This window comes from Mesocricetus auratus, unplaced genomic scaffold, assembly GCF_017639785.1.
Source record: "Mesocricetus auratus isolate SY011 unplaced genomic scaffold, BCM_Maur_2.0 Super-Scaffold_100003, whole genome shotgun sequence".
NCBI lineage: Eukaryota > Metazoa > Chordata > Mammalia > Rodentia > Cricetidae > Mesocricetus > Mesocricetus auratus.
This window is the reverse complement of record NW_024429188.1, coordinates 9,177,970-9,191,517: the sequence shown is the minus strand read 5'-3', so window position 1 is coordinate 9,191,517 and position 13,548 is coordinate 9,177,970.

The following is a 13,548-nucleotide window of genomic DNA, read 5'->3' as shown; positions in this document are numbered from 1 at the left end:
TGTTGTTTTGTTCATTGTGTTTACCACCCTACACAAATCAAACTAGGACATTTTTGACTGTATTATGACGGTGGCTCATAAACCAAACAAAGAAAACTACTAACTATTTATGTTTTTTCAACCCCTTATAACAGAATTAGCCTACAGGGATGTATTGATATTAAATAATGGTTAAAGAGTCTTATTTCATCTAAATAGACATTTCTCAAGTCTGACAATGATGAGTTTTAAGAGGAAATATTTTAAGTATCACCCTGACACTGCTATTATTATTGTCTGGCTGCACTTTGTTCTTGTGTCAAATTAATGAAGTTGTTCACGGTAACAACACAAGGAAAAGACTGATCTTCAGCTGGATATAAGAAAGGACAAAAGATAGAATGACCCAGGATACCTTTCCAGTGAAAGCCAGATTAAGTGGCTGAAAGTGAGCGTAATATAATTTTAATAGTCAAACAAGGTCCTATCCCATGTTCCTAGAACTAAAAAAGAAGAAAGAACACAACTACTGATGCTTAAGCTGAAGAGGAAGGTAAAGAGAAGGATGAGCCGGGCGTTGGTGGTGCACGCCTTTAATCCCAGCACTTGGGAGGTAGAGGCAGGCGGATCTCTGTGAGTTCGAGGCCAGCCTGGTCTACAAGAGCTAGTTCCAGGACAGCCTCCAAAGCCACAGAGAAACCCTGCCTCCAAAAACCAAAAAAAAAAAGAGAAGGATGAACAAGATGAGTTATATTATCTATGATGCAATTAATCCCAAAAGGACTAATGGAAAAAATCCAAGGACTTGTAAGTTGGTAGTAATGTTTTAAATTATGGTTTGTTAGGTTTAGTGTTATGAAAATGTTCTTCTTACCAACAGTAATTTATGACTTCAATACAATCACAATCAAATTTTCAACAAACTGTTAACAGAAATTGAAAAACAATTTTCAGCTTCAGAAGGAAACACAAAAGATCAGACTGGACACATGTGGAAGGGCCAAGGTTCTGCCCAGGATGAAATGACAGACTTTAGAGATCCCACCAAGGGGGGTCCTACCCTCCCTGGGGAATGATGTGGGGATTGGGTGGGGTGCTGGGGGACTGGTGGAGGGACAAGGGATGAGGGGTGTGAGAGAGAGCTGGGATTGACATGTGAAACATTCACATTTATAATTTAAATAAAAACATATATTGAGAAAAAAAGATCAGTATAGCACAAACTATGCTCTAATAATAAAAGAACTGCTAAAGGATTAAATATCCCAACTTTTTATTTTTTGGTTTCTCGAGACAGGGTTTTTCTGTATAGCTTATGAGGCTGTCCTGGAACTAGCTCTTGTAGACCAGGCTTGCCTCGAACTCACAGAGATATACCTACCTCTGCCTCCCAAGTGCTGGGGTTACAGGTGTATACCACCAACGCCCAGCAACATTCCACCTTTTAAAACCCAGACACAAGAGCAAAGAACTTAGGTACCTGAATTTTGAAAACATGTCAAAAATATACGCTGGCTAAAAGAGAAAATCATCAACTCTGTTTCTGGCCATATTGGACAGCAGCATGTAGAAAAGCACACAGACATCCATGTTTGTCTCCTTGCACAAAACTCAATGAATGAGTACATACCATGTTTGTCTTTTTGCGACTGGGTTACCTCACTCAGGATGGTTTCTTCCAGTGCTATCCATTTACCTGCGAATCTCAATATTCCATTGTTTTTTCTGCTGAGTAATATTCCATTGTATAAATGTACCACATTTTCTCTATCCACTCTTCAGTTGAGGAGCATCTAGGTTGCTTCCAGGTTCTGGCTATTACAAATAATGCTGCTATGAACATAGTGGAGCAGATGCCCTTGTTGTATGAATTTGCCTCATTTGGATATATGCCTAAGAGTGGAATTTCTGGGTCTTGTGGTAGATTGATTCCCATTTTCCTGAGGAATCTCAATACTGCTTTTCAAAGTGGCTGTACGAGTTGGCAATCCCACCAGCAGTGGAGGAGTGTTCCCCTCTCTCCACATCCTCTCCATCAGGATAGTGCCAGTCGGCGTTTCCACTGATAGAGAGTCTGGGAAACAGGAAAGAACATAAAAGATATGCATAGTACCCAAGAGAAGAGGAATGAGGCAAGATCCTCTGAACAGATGGGGAACACGGCGAGGGGTGGGGTGGAGTGGGAGCTGGGAAGAAGAGAGGGGGAGAAGAGGAAGAGAAAGTAGGTCATGGGGGAACAGGAAGGTTGAGTGGGGGGGGTAGAATAAGGGGAAGAGGGAATCATAGGTTAGAAGACAGATCAGGCACCAGTGTGACCTCTAGTGATCTAAAGGGATGACACCAATTGGCAAGCCAAGTAATAGTGTAGAGACCACCTCAAATGCCCATTCCTGATAGTGAACTTGATGTCTGTAACCATCCTGGAGCCTTCATCCAGTGACTGATGGAAGCAGAGGCAAACACTCACAGTTAAACACAGACCTGAACCCAAGGAACCCAGTGACAGAGAGAGAGGAGCGATGAGAAAATTGGCAAAGAATGGGCTGGCAAAACCAGCAGAGACAGCTGATCTGAACAGGGGAGAGCTCTTGGACCCCAGACCGACAGCAGGGAGGCCAGCATGGGACTGATCTGGACCCCCCGAATGTGAGTGTCAGTGAGGAGGCCTGGGCAACCTATGGGGCCATGAACAGTGGATCAGTGTTTATCCCTGGAATACAAGCAGGCATTGTGTGTCCATAGCACAAAGAGGGATGCTCTCTCAGCCTGGACTCTTAGGAGAGTGTCTGAACCCTACCCTGTGTGAAATGACAGACTCTAGATATCCCCTATGTGGAAGGAATTGGCAATAGGGTGGGAGGCTAGGGGGGATGGGCGGGATGGGGAGGAAGAGGGAACTGGGATTGACATGTAAAACAAGCTATTTAAAATTAAAATAAAAAAATTTTAAAAAGAAAAAAACTCAATGAAAATGGAGCAAACATCTAAACATAAGGCAAGGTACGATGAATCTGATATAAGAGAAATTTGGGAATAACCTTGAACTTGTGGGAAGAGGAAAGTAATCTACCTGAACAAAGAATTGTCAGCACAGGCACTAAGACCAACAATTAATATATGGGACCTCATGAAGGTGAAATTCTTCTGTATAACAAGGAGCACCATCATTGGGTAAAGTGACAGTCAACAGAATGAGAAAAGATCTTTACCAATTATACGTCAGCCAGAGGGTTAGTATCTAAAATAGATAAAGAACAAAAAAAACATAAAAACAAAAAAATGATACACAGTAAAACCTTCAGTGCCAGAAGTGGGTTGCATGTTTTTGGGTCTTAGGCCAGGGAAACCCACAAACATCAGAAGCTAGCGCCATGTCTAGTGTTGACTCCCCACAAACTGAGATCAGGGCCCAATTACTCAAGACAACACATATATATGACCTCAAACATGTAAAAGTTGAAGCAGTAAGTAGAGGAATAACCCCTAATAAGTAGTGTTCATGATACTGTAACACTGACAGAAGAGGGTGGTAATCAGAAAACCAGCTACAAACCTTGAAACTGACACCAGTGACCTGCCATAATATTCTTGGAACAACTATTCATTTTCTTTTTGGATTTTCAGCCCCTACTGTGTGACGTAACCCACACTTTCCATTGATAAAGTAGTTAAGAACCTGTTTCATCAGCTTATTGGAAAACCAAATATTATTATTTTGCTAAAGGAAAGAGTGATGAAGTGACACTTAATGTCAATCTGCTGAAATCAGGTAAGAAATTCACTCAAACCACCTCACAGAAGTTTCTTCATGGAAGAGATGTTAATTAACACAAAGTGCTACAACAGAAATATGAGCAGAGTGAAAGGCATTGGATCTCTGAATCCTAAATGGGATGCATTCATCAGATGCCTGCCATCAAGTCTCAGAGTTCAATGAAGGAGAGAAGAAAAAAATATTTATATTTTTTAATTTAAATTAGAAACATACATGCTTCACATATCAATCCCAGGTCTCTCTCCCACCCCTCCTCCCTTGTCCCTTCACCAGCAACCCCCAGCCCCCTATCCAATCCCCTCATCATTCCCCAGGGAGGGTGATGCCTTCTCTGCAGGATCTCCAGAGTCTGTCATTTCATCCAGGGCAGGACTTAGGCCTTTCCCCATGTATCCAGGTTGATAGAGCATCCCTCCATGTGGAATGAGCTCCCAAATTTCATTCGTATGCCATGGTAAACACTGATCTACTACCCAAGGCCCCAGAGATTTCTGAGGCATCCTCACTGACACTACATCCATGTAGTCTGGATCATTTCCCTGTTAGCCTCTCAGCCATCATTCTGGGGTTCAAGAGCTCCCCCTTGTCCAGTCAGAATGTTTGTGGGTTTCACCAGCACAGTCTTAGCCCCCTTTTCACATTACTCCTCCATCTCTGTCACTGGGTTCCAGGAGTTCAGTTCAGTGTTTAGCTGTGGGCATCTGTCTCTGCTTCCATCAGTCACTGAATGAAGATTCTAGGATGGCATAAAAGTTAGTCATCAACCTTATCATCAGGGAGGGGCTATTAACTTAGTCTCTCTGCTATTGCTTAGTTTGCCAGTTGGTGTTATCCTTGTAGATCTCTGGAAATCTCACTAGTGTCAGCTCTCTCCTCAAGTCTATAGTGGCTCTATCATGGTATCTCTCATTCTGTTCTCCTCTATTCTTACCTCGACTCAACCTTCCTGCTCCCACATGCCTCCTTCTCCCCTTCTCGTATCCCCTCTCTTTTTTCTGGTTACCTCTCCCCTCCCCCAATGTTCCCACTCTGCTCAGGGAATCTTGCCTCATTCCACTTCTATTGGCTTACATGCATATCTCTTGGGAACCTCCCTATTTCCCAAATTCACTGTCACTGGGATTGTAGGCTGACACTCCCCTGATCCATGTTTAAAATCCATATATGAGTGAGTATACCATGTTTGTCTTTTTGTGTCTAGATTACCTCACTCAGGATTGTTTCTTCTAGTGCCATCCATTTGCCTGCAAATTTCAAGATTCCAATTTTTTCTGCTGAGTAGTACTCCATTGTGTAAATATACCACATTTTCTCTAACCATTCTTCAGTTGTGGGGCATCCAGTTTGCGTCGAGAATTTAGCTATTACATATAATGCTGATATGTACATAGTGGAACAGACATCCTTGATGTGTGAATGCGTATCTTTTGGTTATATGCCTAAGAGTGGAATTGTACTTGTCTATTGCTGGTTGGAGTGAAAACGTGCACAGCCACTTTGGAAATCAGTATGGAGATTCCTCAGGAAAATGGGACTCAGTTTACCACAAGACCCACAAATATTTTATATTTTATCTTCTTTTTTATTTTTATTGAAATTAAAGATAATCTTATTTTACATACCAATCCAAGTTCTGTCTACTCCAGTCTTAACACGCTCCCCGCCAACTCCCCATCAACTTCCCAGCGTGAGTGAGTGCTCCCATGGGGCATCGTCAAAGTCTATCACATCATTTGGGGCAGGACCTAGGTCCTCTGCCATTTATCTGAGAGAGTATTCCTCCATGGAGTATGGGATCCCAAAACCTGTTTGTGCACTAGAGATAAATACTTATTCTACTGCCAGAGGACCCATAGACTGGGCTAGCCTCCCAACTGACACCCACATTTAGTGGGCCTAGTTAGGTGTTATAATGATTCTCCAGATGTCAGACTTGGATCACTGTGCTCCCACTTGCTCGGGTCAACTGTTGACAGAAAGATTTTAAGTGTCACAGGAGACAGTTTAACTACAAGGAATCTCTGTCTTCCTAACACACAGGACTAATGCACATATGAATTCACACATAATATGGCTGCATACACTAGGCATGTCAAGACAAATGGGATTGAGGTATTAAGAGTGGGAAGTAAACAAAAGCTTCCATCCAAAATGAAGGAACTGTGCAATTGATACCCACTGACAAAGAAAAGTTTTTTTGTTTTCTACAATGAAGTCTTACTGTGTTTATTAGTCTACTTCAATATAAGACCAATCAATGTGCAAACATACTTAACCAACACAAAATGAATTCAGTGCTTTCTCCTGGTTTTCCTTGTTTTGGCAATTATTTTTCTTACAGGCTTTTGTCTTACATATTTTATGTACCATTTTTTGTGTTTTGTGATTTTGTGTGTTATTGTTTGTTTATGTTTAAATAGAGGGAAAGAAAGAACATCAATTTTGCAGGGTAGGGAGGGTGGGGGAATCTGTGAGAAATTGGGGATGGGAAAACAGGGCCAAAATATATTGTATGCCAATTTTTCAATACAAGATAACTAAGCAAACAAATACCAAATATCTTGTAAACTGAGATAAAGTCATCTTGGTAATGCTGTGTGATATCTTTGTTGGTTTTGCAAGTATTCCACTGAGCATATGTACACCTGTGTTCTTTTCTGTTGGGAGAATTAGGTGATTGCTTCTATTTACATAGGAGTCATCGGTCTATTTAAATTGTTTATCTGGTCTTGATTTAATTTTGGAAAATGGTACTTATCCAGAAAATTGTCAATTTCTTTAGATTTTCCAAATTTTGGGAAGTAGAGGTTTTAAAAGTATGATCTAATCATTTTCTGGATTTCCTCAGAAATGTCCCCCTTTTCATTTATGAATTTCTTAATTTGAAAATCTCTGTTTGCCTTTTTGTTAGCTTGGATGGGGGTTTGTCTATCTTGTAGATTTTCTTGAATAACAAACTTTGTTTCATTTATTCTTTGTATTGTTCTATTTGCTTCTATTTCATCCCTCAGCTAGCATCTTTTCATTCTAAACATTTCAGCTGTGCTGTTAAGTCACTTGTGTGAGATTTCTTTATGTAGGCACTTAGTATTAGTGTTAGTATGTGGGATTTTATGTGTGATTTATATTTTAATAATGTGTCTTTTACAACTGTAGTTGTCCTTGTATTGGGGGTATATATGTTCAGAATTTAGACTCCATCTTACTGGATTTTCCTTGTGGTGAATATGTAATATCCTTCTCCATCTATTTTGATTAATTTTCGGGTTGAAGTCCATTTTGTCAGATACTAGATAGCTACACCAACTAGTTTCTTAGAGCCATTTTATTGGATAATCTATTTCCAATCATTTACTGTGATTTAATATCTGCCTTTGAAGTTGAGGTATGCTTCTTGTTGGAGCAGAAGGATTAATACAGGTTTTTTAATCCATTCTTTTAGCCTGTGTATTTTTATTGGTTACTTCAGTCCATTCCATTGATATTAAGAGCTATAGATGACAAAGCATTTCTAATTCTTATAATTTCTTGGCTATGATGTTGGTGGTGATAGGGTGTGTTAATTTACCTTCTTTTGGAAATTCTGGTGTGAGATTATCTATTGCCTGTGCTTTTTAGGTTCAACTAATTTTCTGTATGACTGTGTTTGTGGATATGTACTGTTTAAATCTGGTTTTGTTTCATAGAGTATTTTGTTTTCTCTATCCATGATGATCAAAATCTTTGCTGGGTTTAGTAGTCTGGGTTGGAGTCTATGGTCTATTTTTGTCAAATAACATTTACCTGGCACCTTCTGGTTTTCAGAGTCTCCATTAAAAAGTTGGATGCTCTTCTGATAGGCCTGCCTTTATAAGTTCATTTCCCCTTTTTCCTGTGTAGATCTTAAAATTCTTTATTCATGCTGTATGTTTATTTTTTTCTCTTTCTTTTTTTTAATTTTATTTTCCAGTTTAAATTTAGATAAGAAACAAGGTTGCTTCACAAGTCAGTTCCAGGTCCCTCTCCCATTCCCTCCCTTCCTCCCGTGCCCTCCCCCCCCCCGTTATCCCCTCATTTCTCCAGGGAGGGTGAGGCCCTCCATGGGGGTGTGCATAGTGTGTCATTTCATATAGGGCAGGGCCTAGACCCTTCCCCAAGAGTTCAGGGTGAGAGTGCACCTCACATTGTTCTATGGGAGTCCAAAGTCCGTGTGTATACTTGGGATGGGTACTGATCTGCTGCCCAAGGCTCAATAGATTACCTAGGCCTCCTCAATGACACCCAGATTCAGGGGGTCTTGATCAGTCCCATGCTGGCTTCCCAGGCTAATGCCTGGGATTGAAGAGTTAACCTTTGTCTGGTCAGCTGTTTCTGGGGGGTTAAACCAGCCCAGTCTTAATCCCTTTGATCATCAGTCCTCCCTCTCTGTTACTGGCTTTCTTGAGTTCAGCTCAGTACTTAACCAAGGGAGACTGCCTCTTCTTCGATCAGCCACTAAATAAAGTTTCTGTTTCCCAGACCCTCTGGCCATAGGATTGTAGGCTGGCACTCCCCAGATCTATGTCTAAAATCCATATATGAGAGAGTACATGCCATGTTTCTCTTTTTGTGACTGGGTTACCTCACTCAGGATGGTTTCTTCTAGTGTCATCCATTTGCCTGCGAATCTCATGATTCCATTATTTTTTTCTGCTGAATAGTACTCCATTGTGTAGATGTACCACATTTTCTCTATCCACTCTTCAGGTGAGGGACATCTAGGTTGCTTCCCAGTTCTGGCTATTACAAATAATGCTGCTATGAACATAGTGGAACAGACATCTTTGTTGTATGAATGGGCATCTTTTGGATATATGCCTAAGAGTGGAGTTGTTGGGTCTTGTGGTAGGTTTATTCCCATTTTTCTGAGGAATCTCCACACTAATTTCCAAAGTGGCTGAACCAGTTGGCACTCCCACCAGCAATGGAGGAGTGTCCCCCTTTCACCACATCCTCTCCAGCATAAATTGTCATTGGTGTTTTTGATTTTAGCCATTCTGACAGGGGTGAGATGGTATCTGAGAGTTGTTTTGATTTGCATTTCCCGGATGGCTAAGGATGTTGAGCACTTTCTCAAGTGCCTCTCAGCCATTTTAGACTCCTCTATTGAAAACTCTCTATTTAGTTCTGCAGCCCACTTTTTAATAGGGTCCTTTGGTGTTTTGGAGACTTGCTTCTTGAGTTCTTTGTAAATTTTGGAGATCAACCCTCTGTCAGAGGTGGGATTAGTGAAGATTTTTCCCATTCTGTGGGCTGCCTTTTTGTCTTGCTGACTGTGTCCTTTGCCTTACAGAAGCTTCTCAGTTTCAGTAGGTCCCATTTATTAATTGTTGATCTTACTGCCTGTGCTACTGGTGTTATGTTCAGGAAGCTGTCTCCTGTACCAATTCGTTCAAGGGTACCACCCACTTTCTCTGCTGTATGTTTAATGTTTTGGTTATTATGTTGCAATGGAACTTGGTTTTTTTTGGTCCAGGCTATTTGGTGTTCTGTAAGCTTCTTTTACCCACATAGGCATGGTCCTCTGTAGGTTGGAAATGTTTTTTTCAATAATTTTGTTGCATGAAATTTCTGTGCCTTTGAACTTGTATTTTCTACTTCTTCTCTCTTTTATTCTTAGGTGTGGTAATTTCATGGTGTTTCAGAATTCCTAGGTCATTTTTTTTTGTTTTTAAGACTTTTTGCCAGAAAAACTACAAACCCGTGGAAATTGAACAATACACGATTGCACCATTACTGGGTCAAGGAGGAAATAAAAAAGCAAAATTAAAGACTACCTAGAATTCAATGATAATGAAAAGAAAACATATACAAACTTATGGGATTCTTTGAAAGCACTACTAAGAGGAAAGTACATAGAATTAAGTGCCTACCTGAAGAAACTGTAGAACAATCAATCACAGAAGAGAACTAACAGCACAACTGAAAACTCTAGAACAAAAAGAAGAAAGCTTACCCCACAGGAGAGGATGCCAGAACATAATCAAATTAAGAGGTGAAGTCAATAAAGTTGAAGCAAAGAAAACAATACAAAGAATCACTGTAACAAATAGTTGGTTCTTTGAGAAAATCAACACGATAGACAAACCTGTATCCAAACTAATCAAAAGGCAGAAGATTACATGCAAATTAACAAAATCAGAACTGAAAAGGGGCACATAACAAAGGACACTAAGGAAATCCAGTGAAAATTCAGGTCATACTTTGAAAACCTGTGTTCCACAAAACCCAAAATTTAAGGGAAATGGAAAACTTTCTAGATAGATATCAATTACCAAAATTAAACCAAGAAAAGATAAGCAATTTAAACAGGCATATAACACCTAATGAAATAGAAGCAGTCATCAAAAGTCTGCCAACAAAAAATGCCCAGGGCCAGATTTTTTTCAGGACAGAATTCTACCAGAAATTCAAAGAACAGTTAACAACAATGCTCCTCAAAGTTTTCTACACAGTAGAAGCAGAAGGGTCATTGGCAAATTCTTTTTACAAGGCTACAATTGTTGTGGTACCAAAATCACACAAAGACACAACAAAGAATGAGAACTACAGACCAATATCCTTCATGAATACTGATACAAAAATACTCAATAAAATACTAGCAAATTGGATCCAAGAACACATCAGAGAAATCATCCAACATGATTAAGTAGGTTTCATTCCAGTGTTGCAAGGAAGAAAGAACATATGAAAATCTATCAATTTAATAAACCATATAAACAAGCGGCAAAAAAACACACATGATCATCTCTCTAGGTGCTGAAAAAGCTTTTGACAAAATCCAGCACCCCTTCATGATAAAGGTCTTGGAAAGATCACGGATAATAGGAACATACATATAATAAAAGCAATACACAGTAAACCAAGAGCCAACATCAAACTAAATGGAGAGAAACTCAGTGTGATTACTCTAAAATGACTAATGAGATGAGACTGTGCACTCTATGTCTCTTCAATATTATGTTAAAGTTCTAGCTAGAGCAATATGATATCAAAAGGAGATCAGGTGATACAAATTTGAAAAGAAGAAGTCACATTTTCACTATTTACAGAAGATACAGTATTTAATATAAGTGATTTGAAAATTCTCCTGGGGAACCCCTACAGCTGTTAAAAAAACCTTCAGAAAAGTGTCAGGATACATAATTAACTTAACAAATTCAGTCGCCCTTCTATAAAAAGATGATAAAAATGCTGAGAAAGAAATCAGAGAAACATCAACCTTTACAATATCCACAAACAACATAGAATATCTTGGGTTAACACTAACAAAACAAGTAAAAGACCCATATAACAAGAACCATGAGTCTTTAAAGAAAGAAATTAAAGATTATACCACAAAAAGGAAATATTTCCCATGCTCTTGGATAGCTAGGTTCAAAATAGTAAAAACATCAATCTTATCAAAAGCAATCTACAAAGTCAATGCAATCCCCATCAAAATACTGACACAATTCTTCACAGATTTTGAAAGAATAATGCTCACTTTTATATGGAAAAAAACCCAGGATATCCAAAAACAATCCTGTACAATAAAGGAACTTCTGGAGGCAACACCATCCCTGACTTCAAGCTCTTTTATATAACTATGCTCCTGAAAATAGGTTAGTATTGGCACAAAAATTGAAAGACAGCCCAAAGGAATCAAATTTAAAACCCTGCTATTAACCCAAATGCCTAAGTACACCTGATTTTTTTTACAAAGCACTTAAAATTATACAGTGGGAAAAAGTAAGCATCTTCAACAAATTTTGCTGGCATAACTGGATGCTGGTGTGTAGAATACTGCAGATAGTTCCATGCACTAAACTTAAATGCAAATGGATCAAAGACCTCAACATAAACCAGCCAACACTGAACGTTTTAGAAGAGAAAGTAGGAACTACCCTTGAATTGATTAGTCCAGGAGAGTGTTTCCTGAACGTAACACCAGTATCACAGACACTAAGATTGACAATTAATAAATGGAGCCTCCTGAAACCAAGAAGCTTTTATAAGGCAAAGGGCACAGTCACAACACAAAACGGAAGCCCACAGATTGGGAAAAATATTCAACAACTCCAAAACTGACAGACAACTGATTTCCAAAATTTACAAAGAACTCAAGAAGGTGATCACCAAAACACTGAATAATCCATGTGAAAAGTGGGGTACAAAACTAAATAGAGAATTCTCAATCAAGAAATCTAAAATGGCTGAAAGACACTTAAGAAAGTTCTCAACATCCTTAGCCCTCAGGAAACGTTAATAAAAACAAGTCTGAGATGCAATCTTTCTCCTTTTAAAATGGCTAAAATCAAAAACACCAACAACCCTTTATGCTGGAGAGGATGTGGAGTAAGGGCAACACTTCTTCTCCCTAGCTATCAGGGAAATGCAAATCAAAACAACTCTGAGATCCCATGTTCCTCTTGTCAGAATGGCTAAAATGGTGGAACTAGAAGAAACCATTCTGAGTGAGGTAACCCAGTCACAAAAGGACAAACATAGTATTTACTCACTCATATATGGATATTAGAAATAGGGTAAAGGATTATCAGCCTACAATCCACACCAGCAGTGAAGCTAGGAACAAGGAGAACTCTAAGAGAGACAAATGCGGTCTTCAGAAGAAGAGGATAGGGACAAGATCTCCTGAGCAAGTAGGGAACATGGGGGAAGGCAAGAGGGAATTAAGAGAAAGAGAACGGTAAAAGAGGTGGGGAGAGGACAACCTGAGGGTCCAGGAAGATAGCCTCAGGAAAAATACAGGTGACCAATAAAAGATGTACCATAATAGAGGGAACCATTATAGGTCACTAGGGTAATGCCCAGAGATCTGTATGGACGATATCAAATAAGAATCTAAGCAATTATGGAGAGGCTACCTTAAATGTACTTCCCCCCATGACGATATTGATGACTATTTTATATGCAATCCTAGAGCCATCATCTAGTAGCTAATGGAACTATAAACAGTGACACATACAGCTAAACACTGAGCTGAACTCCTAGAATCCAGTTGCAGAGAGGGAGAAGTAATGAACAAAGGGGTCAAGTCCATGCAGGAAAAATCCATAGAAAAACCTGAGCTGAACAAGGGGAGCTCATGGATCCCAGAATGATATCTGGGAAAGCAGCATAGGAATGAACCCGTGAAGGTGGGTGCCAGTTAAGAGGAATGGGCAATCTATGGGACCTAAGTTAGTGGCTCATTAATTATCCCTGGTGTACAAATGAACTTTTAGAGCCCATTCCACATAGAGAGATACTCTTTCAGCTTAGACACATGGGGGAGGGCCTAGGCCCTGCTGGAAATTATGTGACAGACTTTGAAAATCCCTTCCCTGGAGTCAGGGAGGAATGGACGTAGAGGGAACCAGGATTGACATGTAAAACAATAGTATTTCTAATTAAAATTTTAAAACAATTATATATTAAAAAAGACTTTGGCCTGGCATGGATGATTCATGCCTTTAATCCCAGGACTTGGGAGGCAGAGCCTGGCAGGTCTTGGTGAGTTCAAGGCCAGCCTGGCCTACAGAGCAAGTGCCAGGAGTGGCTCCAAACCTAAAAGAGAAACCCTATCTCGAGAAACCCTCTCTCGAGAAACCAAATAAAAAATAAGCAGAAGACTTTGTTAGATAATGATTTCTATGACTGATAAATCTGTTTGCTTAATTTAATTTCAGTGCCTGAGATACACTCTTTCATCTCTTGTATTCTGTTGGTTATGCTTTCATCTGTAGAACCTGTAAATTTACCAGATTTTCCATGTCTGATATTTCCTTGGTTTT